General features: G+C 44.2%; 1 protein-coding gene across 5 annotated transcripts in view; it reads left to right on the forward strand.

Annotated features, from left to right (window-relative positions):
* Window positions 1–18187, forward strand: part of adarb1b (adenosine deaminase RNA specific B1b) — a 520712-nt gene that overhangs the window by 43956 nt on the left and 458569 nt on the right. The window contains exon 1 of one of the 5 annotated variants that reach the window (XM_060930272.1): window positions 12032–12125. The exons of the other annotated variants lie outside the window; for them this stretch is intronic. The gene's annotated coding sequence lies outside the window, so the exon portion shown is untranslated. Of the gene's footprint in view, window positions 1–12031; window positions 12126–18187 lie in introns of those variants that run through there. 5 annotated transcript variants of the gene reach the window in all.

An 18187-nucleotide genomic window follows, 5' to 3' on the forward strand; every position in this document is an offset into this window, starting at 1 on the left:
AAATGAAGAAGCGAGTGTGACAGTCAGAATCCGGAAGAACTGTGTCTGGTTCTGTAAAGCTGGGCATACACTGTGCGATTTTTTTTTCAATCGCGGTATTCAGCTGCTGCTCACACTGTACGAGTGAATCGCAGGGGTAAACAGCACGCAGCTTACGATTCCTGTTCTCACACTATACGATCCGATGCTCGGATGCGATGCTCGCATGCGATGCTCAGGATTTCAAACAGGTTTGATTTTCATCCGATCGATCGGGAGGAGGTCGTGAGGTGTTAATCGCTTGTCGTTACCCCATGTATACTACACGATCCGAGACGCACGATTGAGCCAAAACTCGGCCCGATCTCCAAAATAGTCGCACGAGTGAAAATCGTGTCAAAATCGGGCCAAAAATCGCACAGTGTATGCCCAGCTTAAGATGCTCAGTAAAACCTACAGCTCATTTCCGCATGAAACTGCCCTCCTTGGACCGGAGACTACTTATTGTAGCTACTGCCTCATATAGAGACTGTAGCCACTATGCCATCGCGTTGTAAGAATGTGTGTAACAATCGCGCACTGCATACAATAGGATACAGGTGTTCTTATTAAAATGGCCGGTGAGTGTATGCAATTCGGTTCACCATTTGAAATAAATGGACTAGACGAAAGAAATCGCTTTCAGACATGTTCATGCTTATTACCGAAGGAACGTGCGTTCCTATTTTAAAATGTACTCCAGGTCGTCCTCCTTTCCTCACCGCCTTCGGCCAGTGCTCCCATGTGTGATGGAGATGTGACGCACTTCCGAGTTGTTATAGGAAGTTGTCAAAAAGAGTATTGAGACCACTGAGCTCTAGCGCCGGGCCTTTTCCGGGAAATAAGAGTTTGGGTCATGGCGACAGTGTGTGTATGTCAGCCTCGGTTTGGAGGTTTCGGTTTCGAAAACTGTAAGAGGTAAGAGTAGAATAATATAAAGTACAGACACTTGGTATATTTTACTTCTGTGATTTTTAAATTGTTCATTTTTGGATTGGGCGGCACAGTGGTGTAGCGCTGTCGCCTCACAGCAAGAAGGTCCGGGTTCGAGCCCCATGGCCGGCGAGGGCCTTTCTGTGTGGAGTTTGCATGTTCTCCCCGTGTCCGCGTGGGTTTGCTCCGGTTTCCCCCACAGTCCAAAGACATGCAGGTTAGGTTAACTGGTGACTCTAAATTGACCGTAGGTGTGAATGTGAATGGTTGTCTGTGTCTATGTGTCAGCCCTGTGATGACCTGGCGACTTGTCCAGGGTGTACCCCATCTCTCGCCCGTAGTCAGCTGGGATAGGCTCCAGCTTGCCTGCGACCCTGTAGAAGGATAAAGCGGCTAGAGATAATGAGATGAGATGAGATATTTACTGTATGGACATGGGATCAGAAAACAATTTTATTTATTATAAGCAGTAGCCACATGTACCCATAGGGTACTTTTTATTTTATTTTATTTTTTTAAAGCAAAGGGTCGTCTCACACCAAATATTGACTTACTTATTATGGCTTACTGCTGTTTATAGTTTTTTTTTTGTTGTTTTTTTAATGTTGAAACAATCCTAACCCTAGATATAATAAGTCTCCCTAATACAAGTAGCAAATTATGAACTGGGTTAAAAATTCGAACCTAGGTTGAAAAATTCCACCTGACCTGCAATTCTGACCTGGAACATAGACGTTTCTCAGATACACGATATTCATCGTGTTAACAAACTGCCAGCAAAACAGTCGTGCTCCTTCTTTTTAAATATCCGTGAAAAATCTCCCAACTTTTAATTCAACTTATGGACACAGTTCCTTCAAAATTAAAACACTGCGTTCTAATATGTTGTTATTTCTATATTAACAACCAACACAGGGACTTGTATGACAGACGCTCCGCATAACCTAAGCGTAATAATAAAAACAGATTAAATACTTGGAAAAAACCAACAACTTTCTATTAAGAGATGTTTTTTAAAGGCACCTCCAATGTCTCGCTTTGTAACAGTCAAAGGGAAAGCTGCTCCTTTAAGTTTCCCACCATGGGAAAGTCTTCAGGACAGAGGAGTTCGCAGTTTCTCTGGAACAAATTTTTGTCTCATTAACTTCAAAATAAAGAGAGGGAATAACAGATTTTATAAATAATCCAAGGAACTAACTTGCTTCGCAGGTGTTCCACAACATACAAAAAAAAAAATGATGTGTCATTCTTTAATAAGCAAAAAAAAAAAAAAACATCGCGGGTCTAGTGGTTAAGATGTTGGGTTAGGAATTAGGAGGTTCTGAGTTCGAATCCTGGCTCAGTATGAAAAAAATATATTTTAAAAAAATGCTAATTAGGTAGCTCGGAATAGGTAGACAGACAGACAGACAAGAAGAAATACTAAGAATAAGGCCGAATCCCATTTCACCCCTTGGCCCTTCCCCTCCATTTTGCGCGTTCACGTGAAGGGGTAGGGGTATCCCAATCCCAGTTAACGCGGAGGGGTAGGGGAAGGGGTAGGGCTTCTGTACCCCTCCAAACGGAGATTTTCCTGGAGCAGACTCCGAACGAAGGGGTTTGAGTGATTTCCCACAATGCCATGCGGATTTCAGCGAGATTTCATGCGGATTTCAGAAAGATGGCGGTTCCCGCGGCGAAAGATTGTCATAAATGTATTTTTTCCATTATTTACGTGTTTTAAGTTGTTATCCAGAGGAAACACGCCGCTTGATTCGCTTTCGAGCTGAGAATGAGCAGCGATTTCTGAAATCCAAGCTGCTGCTAAAAAGCTTTGGGAGTGAGTATTGTTTTCGGTTGCTTGACTGCGTACGTTTTGTTCTGTTATTCTCGCTTTTATTGTTTACATGAGTGTTCTGACACCTCATTCTGTCGGATGTGGTGCACGAAGCGCCAAAGATATCCCATTCAGTGGTGTTAGTTAACAAATCACACCCTGCCAGCAGAGATTTCTGTTCTGGCTCTGACTGTAGCGGCTGGTCGCAGCCAATGACGCATTTGGTCGCGTTTTGCTAACGTAAACGCTGACGGAGGTACGCAATGACGTATGCGATCGTTGAAGGGCTATCCCAATACGTAAGGGTTGAATTTCAAGCCCTATCCCTTGTAGCTCAGTTTCAAGGGGAAGGGCCAAGGGGAAGGGGGAGGGGAAGGGGGAGGGGGAGGGGTAGAAATTAGAATTGGGATTGGGCCTAAGTGTTGCCAGGCAAAACGAACCTCGCCCAGCAGCACTTATTTTATACCTACATGTTGATAATGGTAATATTTCTCAGTCATCAGCTGTCAGGTTATAGTCCTATGAAAATCCATGACCTTGAGTTTGACATTTCAAAGTCATTCAAGGTCAAAGATCATGGTGCCACATGAAAGCCCATATGGGACTTCCGAAAAGTTGATAATGGTAAATATCTGTCTACCATCAACCACTTTCAAGTTACAGCTCTCTGAAAATGCAGGACCTTGAATTTGACCTTTCAAGGTCAAAGATCACAGTGCCAAATGATAGGCCATATGGGAGTTCCTATATTGCTCATAATAGTAAACATCTGTTTATCGGCAACCGTTTTTGAGTTATAATAGAACATGTTATTTTGACCAAAAGGTTGACCTTTCCGGTGACCTTGACCTTCACTTTCACCTTGACCCGATTACCCCCAAAATTTAAGCAGGTAGTCTATGGACCATTGCCCACCTACCCTGAAAATTTGAACTCAATCGGTGCAACCGTCTAGACGCTAGATTGTTAACAGGCAGACAAACAAACAAACCGCACTGATTACAATCTGGTGATAAGCCTTTGTCACATGCACACACAAGCACAGTGAAATTCATCCTCTACATTTAACCCATCTGAAGCAGTGAACACATGCGCACACACACACGCGCGCGCACACACACAAGTGAGCCATGAGCGCGCACACATACCCAGAGCAGTGGGCAGCCATACTACAGTGCCCAGGGAGCAATTGGGGGTTTGGTGCCTTGCTCAAGGGCACTTCAGCCCAAGGCCGCCCCCACGTTAACTTAACCATGTGGACTGTGGGGGAAACTGGAGCACCGGGAGGAAACCCACGCAGACACGGGGAGAACAAGCAAACTCCACACAGAAAGGCCCCCGTCAACTACTGGGCTCAAACCCAGAACCTTCTTGCTGTGAGGCGACAGTGCTAACCACTACACCACCGTGCCGCCCAGGTAGGTGTAGACCGAGAGAAAGTAGATGGAAGAGCGAGAGACAAAAAAGGTGATGGAAAATCCCTTTTAAGAATCTTTAATAATCCAAAATTTTACCTCGGTTGGAAATTATGAACTAGGTTCAAAATTTTAACCCAGGTCAAAAAAAAAAAAATCTGTAACATTTACAAGTATTGTGATCTTCTTATCACATCACCCACCGCTAGGATGCTGTGTGTGTGTGTATTGTTGTTTTTATGCCATTTCAGACACAGCCGGAGACCGTCACTTCCTTTCCCTATTTCTCATCACCCCCCCCCCCCCCCCCATCAGTGTCTGGCTGTCTCTCTCTCGCGCTCTCTATCTCTCTCTGTCTGTCTATCTCTCTCTCCCCATCTGTTTGTCTCTGTCTCTCTCTCTCTCTGTCTGTCTGTCTCTCTCTCTCCCGTCTGTCTGTCTGTCTCTCTCTCTCCCTCCGTCTCTCTCTCTCCCTCCCTCTTTCCCTCCCTTCGTCTGTCTCTCTCTCTCTCTCTGTCTGTCTCTCTCTCCCTCCCTCTGTCTGTCTCTCTCTCCCTGTCTGTCTGTCTGTCTCCCCATCTGTCTCTCTCTCTGTCTCTCTCTCTCTCCCCGTCTGTCTGTCTGTCTGTCTGTCTGTCTGTCTGTCTGTCTGTCTCTCTCTCTCTCTCACGTCTGTCCATCTGTCTCTCTCTCTCTCCCTGTCTGTCTCTCTCTTTCTCTCTCTCCCTCCCTCCCTCCATCTGTCTGTCTGTCTCTCTCTTCCCATCTGTCTCTGTCTCTCTCTCCCTCCGTCTCTCTCTCCCTCCCTCCTTCCCTCCCTCCCTCCGTCTGTCTGTCTCTCTCTCCCATCTGTCTGTCTTTCTCTCTCTCTGCCTCTCTCTCTCCATCTGTCTCTTTCTCTCCCTCCCTCTGTCTGTCTCTCTCTCCCTGTCTGTCTGTCTCCCCATCTGTCTGTCTCTCTCTCTCCCCCTCCATCTCTCTCTCTCCCTCCCTCCTTCCCTCCCTCTGTCTGTCTCTCTCTCTCTGTCTCTCTCTTTCCCATCTCTGTCTCTCTCTCCCCCGTTTGTCTCTCTCTCCTCTCAACCCTCTTTCTTGTCTGCTGTCTCACGTGTTCTCAACACTTCAGTGACTGACAGCTCCGTCCAGTGAGACCTCATGATGAAGCTCACACAAAGTGAGCAGCACCACCAGTCTTTCTAGCTACATTTCAGCGCGGTGTCTGTCTCTCTCTCTCTCTCTCTCTCTCTCTCTCTCTCTCTCTCTCTCACTCACTCACTCACAAACACACACACGAACTCGTAGCAGGGTCGCTTTACTGGATATCACTCTCCTCTGATTGTACACCTCTTAATCTGTAAGGGCTCCTGTGATGTGCTTTTAATTAGAGGCACTCAGGTTCTCGTGTTTAAAACTAGACGCTGGCTAATATTTATTCATCCTCTCCTCCATGTGCTTTCTCGCCTACCTCTATTTATGTTCATAGCCTTATTTGGTTATTTCAGCCTGTAATCTTCTGCTGTGCTTCTCCCAATAAAAAAAGAACTATTGAATATCTTGAGTATGAGAGAAGTGTCTCATTAAACATGTTTGCTTTTTTTTTTTAATCTGCATTGCTGTAGAAGCCCTGATGAGAGCAAGGAGAATAAAATCCAGCCAAACAGCTCTGCACCTAAAACATAAGTGCAATCTTCCTTTCTGATTCACATACTCTCTAAGCGAAGGCCATCGCATGCCAGCTTTAAATCTCTCCTGTTAAACACAGAGACAGAGGTCTCTTAAGTACCACCATGATTTTTTAATGAGGTGGTAATGGCACAAGCCGTGATTCCCGCCGGTCTGTATGCGGCAGCAGAAAAGTGAAAGGCAAGCGACTCCAAGATGTCTTCACCATGACCTTCAGAATAACTACCCACTCTGGCTGCACGCTGGGCACAATTAAAGGCTACCAGCAGATGAAGTGAACTCGCGAGGGTGTGTCGGGCTTCAGTCTGGGATTTGTGACCCTGCTGGTTGGCCATAGCTGAGTGATTGATGGTTTGCCACACTGGGGGTCTCCTTTTTTTTTAATATTATTATTATTATTATTATTCCAAAGGAAGGAGGGTATACTAGTTTACCTCTGTCCGTCCATCCGAAACACCCTTTTCCTCAGCAACCACAAATCATAGCCACTTGGTACCAAACTTCAGCTTGGAGTTCTATACAGTGTATATTTTCAGGTCTGTCCCACATCAACTTCCTGTTTACCAACTGAATGTATTTCTCATCTCATTATCTGTAGCCGCTTTATCCTGTTCTACAGGGTCGCAGGCAAGCTGGAGCCTATCCCAGCTGACTACGGGCGAAAGGCGGGGTACACCCTGGACAAGTCGCCAGGTCATCACAGGGCTGACACATAGACACAGACAACCACTCACACTCACATTCACACCTACGGTCAATTTAGAGTCACCAGTTAACCTAACCTGCATGTCTTTGGACTGTGGGGGAAACCGGAGCACCCGGAGGAAACCCACGCGGACACGGGGAGAACATGCAAACTCCGCACAGAAAGGCCCTCGCCGGCCACGGGGCTCGAACCCGGACCTTCTTGCTGTGAGGCGACAGCGCTAACCACTACACCAACGTGCCGCCCTGAATGTATTTATGAAACATATAGGGTGGATTTACAAAATTTTCATAACACTTTTCTCAGCAACTACAAATCACAACTGCTTAATATTTGGTACCGAGCTTCAGCTTGGGGTTCTATACCGTGTTTACCATTTTCAGGTCTGTTGCACATCGACTTCCTGTTTACCAACTGAATGTGTTTTACGCAACATATTGGGCAGATTTTGGCGCTATTTCAAGAAGCAAAATGCTATTTCTAAATGGCAGTTTACCAGGATGCTGTTTGAAATCCCTGGAGAGAGACACGGCTCTTTACTTATTTGTTTCAGGGTTCATTATTTGTTGAAGTCAACATTCATAATAAGTGTCCTGTTCCTTTGATTGCTTGCATTCTGATATAAGCAAGAGCAGGAGGATATGTAAGTGAGCAGTAGCTCACAGTTGATCTTGTTTTGGACAGTTTTGTTGGAGACCTGAACCCAAACTGGATGATTTGGGCCTTGGTAGTAGCCCGAATGCTACTACTAGAATAAATAGTTTTATTCTATCCACATTCACTGGATATGAGCAATCGCGAGCTCTGATTGGCTACTCTACTACTAGGCTATCAGCTCATATACTGTGAGTAGAGAAAAACAAAATGGTGGAGCGTGTCGCTGAACCAACCGAGGACAAAATAAAAACTCTAATATAAAAAAAAAACATCCCCCAAAAGAAAAAAAAAATTGAATGAATATTTGATGGTAAGAATGTATCTTTTTTTCAAGAATTATCGCATTTTTCACAAATTGCTCCTGTCATTTTGCCAGTTTGTTTCTAAGCAGAAATTATTTTGTCAGATGTTTTGTATCAAGTTTTTATTTATCGGATTTGCAAAAAATAAAAATGCTCTGTTTCTCAAAATCCAGTGAATGTGGATAGAATAAAAGTTATTCCACTCAATCTCGTCATACATGGCTTATAGTCGACGCAGTGCTATGCGCCTCGTTGGCTATCAGCTCATGTACGACTCGATTTTGTGGAATAACTGTTAAATATCTGGGCATGTTTTTATAGTTTCATAGTTGTCTCATGGAAATGTAGATTCAACAACCAAAGAAAGAACAAAAACTTTCGCATCTGTAGAGGAAAATTTCGTGGGTGGTTTTTTTTTGGGGGGGAGGGGCCCCTATTTTCCCATCTGGACAGCACGGTGGCGCAGTGGTTATCACTGTCGTCTCACAGCGAGAAGGTTCCAGGTTCGAACCTCACAGCCGACGAGGGCCTTTCTGTGTGGAGTTTGTATGTTCTCTCCGTGTCAGCATGGGTTTCCTCCGGGTGCTCTGCTTTCCCCTACGGTCCAAAGACCTGCAGGTTAGGTAAAATACCCAGCCACTGGGGTTGTACAAGACGGTGCGTATTTGGTGCCAGTCCCAAGCCTGGATAGACTGAGGAGGGTTTCGTCAGGAAGGGCAACCGGTGTAAAACCTATGCCGAATCAAATATGCGGGAAAAAAGATCTGCTGTGGTGACCTTTAACAGGAGCAGCCGAAAGATGATGATGATGATGATTTTTCCCATCTCTTTGGGTCCAAATATTTACTCGGGACAAAAATGATTAAAATTGGTCCTGGACTGAATTTGTATACACTATAACCGCGACTGCAAAACAGCTATCCAACATAATTCTATCAGGCAAACGTTTGTATCGTTTGTTTTTGCAACTGACAAGCGGATAATGTTGTTTTTAGTGTTTGATTGACAGCATGGAAAGGATCCCTAGAGAGACACCCGTGTGTGTTTAGCTCAGTAACTGTAAAGGAACTGTATAAAATAACTTTGCTTTACCTTTTTGTTCTTCCGCTCTCTGACGCAGTCACTTCCTGTAGTCAATTATCTCCACGGGGCCGTCTTCTGATGTTTACAGAACGGAGCCTTGTCAGACACTCGCCATCACAATCTGCTAAATGTTCAGGCCATTAGTTTGGAAACACACGTCACAAATTCTGCATGACGTCTCCTTTTCGTAAACATGTATGGATACGAATGAACGTGCTTGTGATGGATAAAGCTCTTCTTAAAAGATGTAATCACTGGTGATATTATTTAGTCTGGTAAGAAATATGACAATGGGAACTACTTATCGAAGAACACTTTGTAATCTCAGACGTGGAACAGCTTCTTATGTTACGACGCCTGCAGATATGTGTCGAGGGTGTGTGGGAGATCTGTGTGCATTTGGCTGTATTTCTTCTGAACTGGAATATGACGCGTACCTTTAATTTATACATGGCATTTTGAAACTGACAGCTCAGACCGTGATTTTGTTCTGAATTACTATTACAGAAGTGACGTGCACCAAGTCAGAGTATTTTCCCCTGACTCAATAATGACCCAAAAAAAAAAAAAAAATCCTTCAAGGACTGTAGCTTTAAATCTGATTGGAAGTACGGAATGATGCAGCATCACATCTGGTTTTAGCCGTTATATCTGGAATTGTGCCACTGTGCTGGGAAGTCCAAGCTCTGTGTGTGTGTGTGTGTGTGTGTGTGTGTGTGTGTGTGTGTGTGTGTGTGTGTAAAAGAGAGAAATGGCTGTGCTATTACTAATTGAAGAGGTGAGTTTATTTTAAAAGCTTGAATTTCTCTCTGGTTTGAGCTCTCTTTCTTCTTTAATACTCTGTGAGTGCATGCATGTGCGTTTTTGTTTATGCACTAGCTTTATTTAGCTACAATACTTTTTCATATTTTGCAGTAATATTAATGTTTGCCTTGGTAATTGAATTCTTTGGAATAAGGGGCGTTTGAAATTTCTAAATGTATCATGGCAGCAAAAACTCCCAAACAATGCATTATACAAAGATTTACCACTTTTGGTGAAACCATCCGCAAGTGCAGATTGAGATTTGCAGGTCACTGTTGGAGGAAAAAAAAAAAGGATGAAGTTGTTCACAAACTGGTGCTGTGGGAGCCGATTCATGGAAGGAGAAGTCGTGGCAGACCAAGGAAAAAAAAAACTACATTAATCAGCTCCAAGAAGATACAAATATGAGCAGGAGAAACTTGATGAAAGCGATGGAAGATAGGAATTCATGGAGGCAGCTAGTCAATGATCGGGCCCGAGCGAGCTCGCTTGGGTAGGTAGGGAGGTAGGAATAAGGGGAGATTATTATTACATTAAGGTAGTATCCATGATGGCGTCCTGGGTTTGAGTGTCGAAAATGGGGAAGTCATGGCCTAAAGTTTCGAGAAGCAGCTGGTTTGATTCCTTGGACCAGCAGGAATGGTTGAAGTGCCTTTGAACAAAGCACCTAACCCCCAACTGCTCCCCAGGCTGCTCTGGGTATGTTGTGTGCATATTGTCTGCTAAATGCCATTAATGTAATGTAATGAAAATATGCATGCACGATTTTGAGTGGCAATACTGCAGAAGCAGTAAATCACGATGATCATGTGGTGATGACGGTGACTGTGATATGGAGATGTTCAGAATTCACTTTTTGCAAGTCCGAGTCAAGTCTCTGGCCTCTGGCCCAAAGTCTGAGTCAAGTCTCAAGGTTCTGACCTGAAAGCCGACTCAAGTGAGAGGACCCTGGGCCGAGGGCCGAGTCGAGCGAGCGGGCCGAGGGCTGAGTCGAGCGAGCGGGCCGAGGGCCGAGTCGAGCGAGCGGGCCGAGGGCCGAGCCGAGGGAGCGGGCCGAGGGCCGAGCCGAGGGAGCGGGCCCTGGGCCGAGGGCCGAGCCGAGGGAGCGGGCCCTGGGCCGAGGGCAGAGCCGAGCGAGCGGACCCTGGGCCGAGGGGAGAGCCGAGCGAGCGGGCCCTGGGCCGAGTCGAGTAAAAGGGGACCCTGGGCCAAGGGCCGAGTCGAGTAAAAGGGGACCCCGGGCCAAGGGCCGAGTCGAGTAAAAGGGGACCCTGGGCCGAGGGCAGGGCCAAGTCCAAAGACCCTGGGCCGAGAGCCGAGTGAAAGGACTCTGGGCCGAGTCGAGTCCAAAGGCCCCTGGGCCGAGGACGGGGTCAAGTCAAGTCCAAAGGACCCTGGGCCAAGGATGGGGTCAAGTCAAGTCCAAAGGACCCTGGGCCAAGGATGGGGTCAAGTCGAGTCCAAAGAACCCTGGGCTGAGGACGGAGCCGAGTCGAGTCCAAAGGACCCTGGGCTGAGGACGGAGCTGAGTAAAAAGACTCTGAGCTGAGATTGTAAGCTGACTTTTTTCATGCAGCCCAGTAAAACGCATTGCTGTATTATTTCTAGGGAAAAAAAACTGCAGTCCTTCTTTCCTTGTGTTATGATTTTCTGTTGTGAGCTGCACATAAATAGCATGAAGATGTTACTGCACCTAGCAGTTACAGAAATGATTGACAAAGCTGCGTAAATTTGTGTAGGTTTGGAAAAGAACAGTGTCATTCTTTTACTGTGTAATTTCGATGATCCTTTATAATTTTTTTTAAAAGACTTTTGTGGATTTTGTTTTTTTTTTTAAATTTTTTTTTAATCCTGGCTGGAATTTCAGGAGTCTTTCATCTTCAGTTTGAGTCCGATCACGAGTCAGTAAAGTCTAACTTGAGTTAGAGTTTGGACTCTACTCCGAGTTGCTGACTCAAGTCCTGATGTTTAGATCTCTGAAATGTGAGTTTGCTGAGGTTTAACCAACAGCAGCAAAATACTTCCTTTAAAGAAGCTTATGGAAAAATTGAGTTCCTGGATTTGATAAACAAAGAACAGAAGGGGAGTGGGGGTTGTCCAGGTATTGTGAGATACCATTTCAGCTTGTCAGTGTTTATAAAAGTGCTGACGATGGCCGCGATACTCTCAGGAAGGTCTTGTGACCCAATTCAGTACATTAGTGTTTCTCCTAAGGTGAGAACATCTCGTCAGATCACTCCCTCCTACATGCTTCAGGTATTTCTTATGCATTTGCTGTCTTGCACTTTTGAGTGGTCTCGAGTCCTTGGCAAATTTGGGTCATAAGGCAAAGCATACAGCAAAATGTTTCATTTCAGTTTGCTGTGACAGCGGTTTTGTCTAGTTTGAGTCTTTTATCTGATTTTCAGCGTCCCGGTGGACACATGATGGAGGCTGGTGATGGCTGCGGCACTGCTTCTGCAGAGCTCACTGACAGCTAGAGCAAGAGGGAGAGCGAGAGGAGTAAGAAGAAGCTTTATCCCAGCTCCAAAGCAGTACATCACATTCACACATCCCTCCTTGTCCGTCTTTCTTTCCCTTCCTCTCGCTGTTCATTCAGGTTTCCTTACATCATTCGCGTCTGAGCTCTCACTATCTGATGCAGATTTCTGAATTAGTCCGAGCTAAAAAGGATCACCTTCGCCAGTGAGCTGCTCCAGACTTCAAAGGTCAGTGAGCGGGGTGTGTGTGTGTGTGTGTGTGTGTGTTTATCTGAGGCTGCATTTGGATTGGGTTTTATCTTTTTAACCTTTGAAGACAAAGAGAGCTTGTTTATTATCTTAAGAGCATCTGGATTTGGGCTGGGGCTGGCTGATGGAAATGTAAACAAGGCATCTCCATTTGTCTGGGACACACACACACACACACACACACACACACACACACACAGGCGTCGAGTGCAGCTACTGTATTGGAGCAAGAAGCAGAGAAGTATTGCGCAGACTTGGCAAGCCCTCATGTGTCCTAATTTTTCTTTCTCTCTCTCCGGTGAACTTTACCCAGATGACGCTCCTTATCCTCTGACGCATCATGCCTGTGAGTTGAGAGTCCTGCTGACCTTGCCACTCTGTCCACTGACTCCCTGCTGACTAACACTACATCATGTCCACTCCGACATGTGCCCAAGCTTGTATCCTAAAGGCTTTACTGATTTTAAGTGGAGTTTGTTGAAGCCCAGGCACTCAGGAGAAGCACATTTCTGTGTCCAGCAATTAGTATTATTATTACTTTTTAATTTGGGATTACCCAGTGGGCAAGCGTGCATGTTCAGCAACCAGAGAAAGAAAACGAGTCAAAGTTTTCCTTGAGTATGTCCATTTAAAGTAACACACTTCACAGTACTGCAACGCACCTCGATGTTGTAACTATAGCACGCGCTTCTGAATCTCACCGCCTGCTGCGTTACACACTGCTGAGAATAGAACGTTTTTTATGATGCAGATGAAATGGAGTGCATGGATGCCGTTTCAGAATCAGGAACACGCTGGGATGTGTAAACACTGACGAAAGTGAGCTGAATAAGGTCCAGCACTAAGCTTATTTTATATATATATATATATATAGAGAGAGAGAGAGAGAGAGGGCGGCACGGTGGTGTAGTGGTTAGCGCTGTCGCCTCACAGCAAGAAGGTCCTGGGTTCGAGCCCCGGGGCCGGCGAGGGCCTTTCTGTGTGGAGTTTGCATGTTCTCCCCGTGTCCGCGTGGGTTTCCTCCGGGTGCTCCGGTTTCCCCCACAGTCCAAAGACATGCAGGTTAGGTTAACTGGTGACTCTAAATTGACCGTAGGTGTGAATGTGAGTGTGAATGGTTGTCTGTGTCTATGTGTCAGCCCTGTGATGACCTGGCGACTTGTCCAGGGTGTACCCCGCCTTTCGCCTGTAGTCAGCTGGGATAGGCTCCAGCTTGCCTGCGACCCTGTAGAAGGATAAAGCGGCTAGAGATAATGAGATGAGATATATATATATATATATATAAGCTTGTGTATAATATTTTATATATATATGAGTGATTCCACGCTTATGGGTACTGAAATGGGGACATGAACTTATTTTTAAAAATTCACCTAAAACCATTTCTTTTTTTTGCCATCAGGTCACAAAACGTAATCTTTAATGAATGATATGTTAAAAGATAACTTTAATTTTCTGAGATGTAATAAAAACATATTTATATGCCAAAGTCAGAACGTAGAGGAGTCACGTGGGAGCGCCGAGAAAGATGGCAGCACGCTGAGAGAGCTCTTGACAGACCATCATTTAATTGAACTTAACACACGCTCATATTTTCAATATAGCCTGCTTTCATAGTTAGATGGGAGTATATTTCAAAATAGGTCATTAAAGTGAAGACTGAGTAGTGAAATGTCGACCAAAGCAAACTTTTTCCAAAGCGCAAACAAGAGAAGCAAGCCCGCACTTAGAAGCAACATGGCCGACAGCGACAGACCTGAAGGAACAGGTGATAAAGTCATGGAAGAGATACGAAAGATGAACGCAACACTTAAGGTGGTAGCAGCGGATGTAACGGCCATCAAAGAGACTACTAAAGAGCTGAAGGATGCCGTGGATAGTATACAAAGTAGGCTTGGAGATGCCGAGCAACGGATATCGGACATAGAGGACACAAACGTGAAAATGGAAGAAGACGTAGAGAAACACGATAAACGAATACAGACACTGTGGATGCGAGTGGAAGACCTCGAAAATCGTAGCAGGAGAAACAATGTCAGGTTGGTGGGACTGAAAGAAAATAAAGAGCAAAAAGGCAAAGTAATGCAATACGTAGAAAGAATCTTGTCCGATGGACTGGGGCTAACAGGCCAGGAATTTGAGATTGAACGGGCACACTGCTCGATGGCCCCCATGCCTGATCCGGACAAACCACCAAGGACCATTTTGATACGCTTCCTACGCTCTTCTGCTCGAGATAAAGTACTACAGGTGTCGAAGGAGAAACGGGGAATCGAATGGGACGGTTGCAAGCTATCTTTTTTCGAGGATCTGACAAGGGAACTGGCAGAGAAAAGGAAGGAGTTTGCACTGGTGAAAAGGCGACTACAGGAGCTGAACGTGAAACACCGATTGGCGTATCCCGCTACGCTCATCTTTACTTGGAAGGGGCAAAAGAAAATGTTCAAAGAGTGGAAGGAAGCAGATGAATTCATTCAGAGAAACGAATAGATGACCACGAGTACTGCAAGTGACTTTTGAAGCGTGTGTGAAAATGAAAGTAGCATAAGGTATTTCTTTTATGATTGGTTTGTCTGGGGTGACTGCAGTGGTGTTGCTGATAGCAACGCGCCTCGCGGACCGAGTAAAATAGTTAAGGGGAATTCTTATACAGGGTGGGGAGGGGCTACGGTACGCAGAGCCAGGATGTTCGATGTTGCTCTGACTAGGGGAGGTTTCTTTCGTTGTGCATGTTCATGTTTGATTATTGCATCAAGACAGCATGGTATAGAAGAAGCAAGGCATTGGTTAATGTCCCACTTTTTTGTTTACTTAGTTAAATCTATGAAGGGCGACCTACAGCTGAAGTTACATATGCGCAGTTATAATGGTGGATAACAGATACATTAACGTAATATCATGGAACATAAATGGATGTGGCAACCAGATTAAGAGGAGGAAAATATTAACCTATCTAAAATCCAAGGGCACAGATGTCGCATTTATTCAAGAATCTCACATCACAGAGGAAGAAGCGGTAAAATTTCAAAGGGATTGGGTGGGAAGAGTTTATCACAGCTCTTACTCTAGCAAACGAAATGGAGTGATGATTCTTATAAATAAGAGATTAAGCTTTGTCATGATAAAGGAAAAAAAGGATCAAGAAGGTAGAATAATTTGTATTGAAGCCTTAGTTAACGGAGTTAAGACAATATTATGTAATATATACGCCCCTAATAAAGGGGATCCTGATTTTTTCCATGAGGTAAATACATTGATTGGAGATATGGAAGGGCAGGTCATTCTAGCAGGAGATTTTAACCAAGTGATGGATGGGATGATTGATAAGAGCAGATTCAAGGGTAAACACACACCAAGGGATAGAGCAGCGATATATATGTTAACAGAGGATCTGAGTCTGGTGGATGTTTGGAGGTTGGTGAATCCTCGTGAGAGAGAATATACATTCTACTCTCACTGTCATAAGTCACATTCCAGGATAGATTTCTTCCTAATATCAAACACTCTCATAGACTCAGTTGTGGACTGTAAGATAGGAGCAATTGCTCTTAGTGACCACGCCACAGTAGAGTTACACATAGATTTACAGACGGACAGAGGTAGAAAAGGCAGATGGAGGCTAAACACTAGCATATTGCAGGATGAGGTATTTAGCAACACACTATCAGAGGAACTTAAATTATTCTTTAAAACCAACATTGGATCTACATCACAAATATCATCTGTATGGGAGGCATCAAAAGCATACATCCGAGGGAAAATCATAGCCCATTCCTCTAAACTTAAAAAAGAAAGTGCAATGAGAGTGACAAAATTGGAAAAGGAAATATGTAATCTGGAAAAAGAATTGGCAATTCATAATACAGAGGAGATATATCACACCATCTGTAACTGTAAATATCAGTTACATGAAATATTTAATAAAAAAGCAGAATATGCTTTATTTAGACTGAAATCTACTTTTTATGAAGGAGGGGAAAAGGGCGGTAGACTGTTAGCCAGGCAATTAAAGCACCAGCACATTTCTAACAATATCCCAATGATTAAGAGAGCAAATGGAGCAGTGACCTCCTCAATAGAAATTAATAAGGTATTTGAAGAATTTTACAAAGAATTATATACATCTGACTGCACTCCTAGCACAGAGGAAGTAGAAAAGTTTTTCTCAAGCCTTCAGATGCCTAACATTTCTGAGGAGCAAAGAACAATGCTGGATGCCCCTCTAACAGAGGACGAATTAAGAGCAACCATACAGTCAATGAAAAATGGGAAGTCGCCTGGATTGGACGGCTTCCCAATTGAATATTATAAAAAATATGTTGATATCCTGGCCCCTATTTTACATAAGGTTTACCTGGAAGCATTTGAGAGGGGCTCTCTGCCCAGCACATTCAATGATGCCCTAATCACTCTTATCCCAAAGAAAGATAAAGATGCATCACAACCAACTAACTTTAGACCTGTGAGTCTACTTGGGGTTGATCTTAAGATATTGACTAAGACTCTAGCATCAAGATTGGAACGGGTGTTACCTAATGTCATATATGGTGACCAAGTAGGCTTCATTAAGCATAGATCGTCAATGGATAATATGCGAAGACTCATGCATCTTGTACATATGAATCGCACCAATCCTACACCGGTTACAGCCCTCTCACTAGACGCCGAGAAGGCGTTTGACCGGGTAGAATGGGGCTTCCTTATGGCAGCTCTCTCTAAATTTGAATTTGGGCCTGGTTTTTGCCACTGGGTTAAAGTGCTCTACTCAAATCCAAGAGCGGCTGTTCTTACAAATGGGGTGATATCTAACTTTTTTGGCCTATCAAGGGGAACGAGACAGGGCTGCTCCCTATCACCCCTCTTATTCACTTTAGCTTTAGAGCCATTGGCTCTGGCAATTAGAGCAGAAGAAAGAATTAAGGGAGCACATGCAGGTGGCAGAGAGCACAAATTATTTATGTATGCAGACGACATCTTGGCAGTAATAGCAGAGCCGGCTGACTCTTTACCAGTGCTACTTGAATGCATTAACTCTTACTCAAAATTATCAGGATATAAAATAAACTGGCATAAATCTGAAGGCATGCCAATATCAAGAACATGTCACTCAAATGATATTACTGTGTTTAATTTCAAATGGGTGCCTACAGGCATGAAATACCTTGGGATTCATTTAACTCCAAACTTGGAGGAAATAGTGCTCTTAAATATAGAACCACTCCTACAGAAGATAAAAACAAATTTAGAAAAGTGGAGGAAATTAAAGCTTACTCTTTGGGGGAAAGTGAGTGTGATAAAAATGGTTGTTGCCCCACAATTCAATTATGTTTCCATGATGTTACCTTTAGATATACCACCAATACTGTTTAAGACATTTGATAACATTGTAAAAACATTTCTTTGGGATAAGAAAAGGCCCAGAATCAACATCAAGAAAATGTGGTCATCTAGAGATGTAGGGGGCTTAGGCCTCCCCAATGTAAGGTTATACAATCTGGCTTTTGAAATGGCCATGCTGAGTGAGCACTGGAGAGGAGCGAACACAGGAAAAAGCTGCATAAAAATGGAGCAGGAGCTGGTTGCTCCATTTACATTTGTGGACACTCTCTCACATAGGTCAAGGACTGATGGGGGTACCTGTCCCTGTAACCCAGTAATGGCTCATTCCCAAACAGTTTGGAGAGAAATACACAGGATGTACAAAGTACCACACTTAAGACAACCCTATGCCTCTCCATGGCACAACACCGAAATACGGATTGGAAAAAAGACTATTTATTGGGAACAATGGCTCAAAAAAGGGATTCATAAAATAAGTGACTTGTACTTAGATGGACATTTCATACCTTTCTCAGAGTTGTTGCAAAAATTTCAGTTGGAACGCAAGGGAAACTTTTGGAAATATTTACAAATCAGAGACTGCATTACTAAAGGTAAATTCAATCTGGAGAAAAACCCAATCATGGACTTTCTGGACTTACCATGCGCAGCACACAGAGCATCAGGATTCTACAAATTCTTTATTGGGCAATCGAGAGATC

This window comes from Neoarius graeffei, chromosome 9 (assembly GCF_027579695.1).
Source record: "Neoarius graeffei isolate fNeoGra1 chromosome 9, fNeoGra1.pri, whole genome shotgun sequence".
NCBI classification, from domain to species: domain Eukaryota; kingdom Metazoa; phylum Chordata; class Actinopteri; order Siluriformes; family Ariidae; genus Neoarius; species Neoarius graeffei.